Source organism: Arachis duranensis, chromosome 9 (genome assembly GCF_000817695.3).
Source record: "Arachis duranensis cultivar V14167 chromosome 9, aradu.V14167.gnm2.J7QH, whole genome shotgun sequence".
Taxonomy (NCBI): domain Eukaryota; kingdom Viridiplantae; phylum Streptophyta; class Magnoliopsida; order Fabales; family Fabaceae; genus Arachis; species Arachis duranensis.
The window spans coordinates 6,009,965-6,010,999 of record NC_029780.3 but is presented as its reverse complement, the minus strand read 5'-3'; the positions used below and the strand labels follow the sequence as shown (position 1 = coordinate 6,010,999).

The following is a 1,035-nucleotide window of genomic DNA, read 5'->3' as shown; positions in this document are numbered from 1 at the left end:
ATGCACGTTCTTTAAAGTTTAATCACTAAATTATAGTTACTTTTGTGTTTATTATGTCATATAAAATAAATTATCTATACTAGTTTTAATATATTATTTTTAATAAATTATATTAATAGTTAAAGAATAAAAATACGGCCCTTGGCACTTTAGTCCTAATAGAATGAATTCTAATTATAAAAGTGGGTTGATGTTCATTACTTTCTAAAAGATAGCGTCAACTAGCGCTGCAAGTTCAAAATGATGGCCAATAACAATTTTTATTAGCTTAGTGAAAAGAAATTTGTTGTTTTATTATTATATGTCAATACATATATTCACCGATATATTTATGAATCTGATTAATAAAATAAATTAATTTTAACTTTATTAATAAAATTGGTATATTTATTATATGATTTAATTAGAAGAATAAAAAAAGGAAAATATTACAATGTGATAAGTGATCCGCATGCTTCCAACATTACCATAAAATTAAACACTTGTATTGTACTCATGAAATATAAAATTCTTGACGTTTAATATGTATATACAACCATTATAATAAGGTTGAGTGTTGTATTTATCCAATCCTCCCCTCTACACACGGCTTATACTTTAGTCGAGTACAGAGGATAATAGATATCTCATGTTATAAAATTACTCATCTCAAAAATTTATGCTAATTTTAGAATTTATTAAAAATTAAATTTTTAATTTTTTGAATTTAGAATTCTGATACCATATTATAAAACTACTCATCTCAAAAATATAAAATAATAAAAAGGATAACACTAATAGTTATATTTCTAATACTAAATCAAACATTCTTAAATCTCTATTGTACATATTATATAAATATTTCATTAATTCTCTATATTTTCTCTACTCTTTTTAATTAGCGTTGGCGTTGCCATCAGTCTTACATTTTGCAAAGTTAGTTTAAACTGTGGCCTGCAATCATACCTACGATTGTAATAATATTTTAAACAACTATATTGAGTGTATATTAAAATTAATTTTTAATATAAAATATATATTAAAAGAGTTAAATAA

At 22.4% G+C, this 1,035-nt stretch overlaps 1 protein-coding gene across 1 annotated transcript in view; it reads left to right on the top strand.

Annotated features, from left to right (window-relative positions):
- Window positions 1-1,035, top strand: part of LOC107464293 (TMV resistance protein N-like) — a 16,038-nt gene that overhangs the window by 1,291 nt on the left and 13,712 nt on the right. The window lies entirely within an intron of this gene.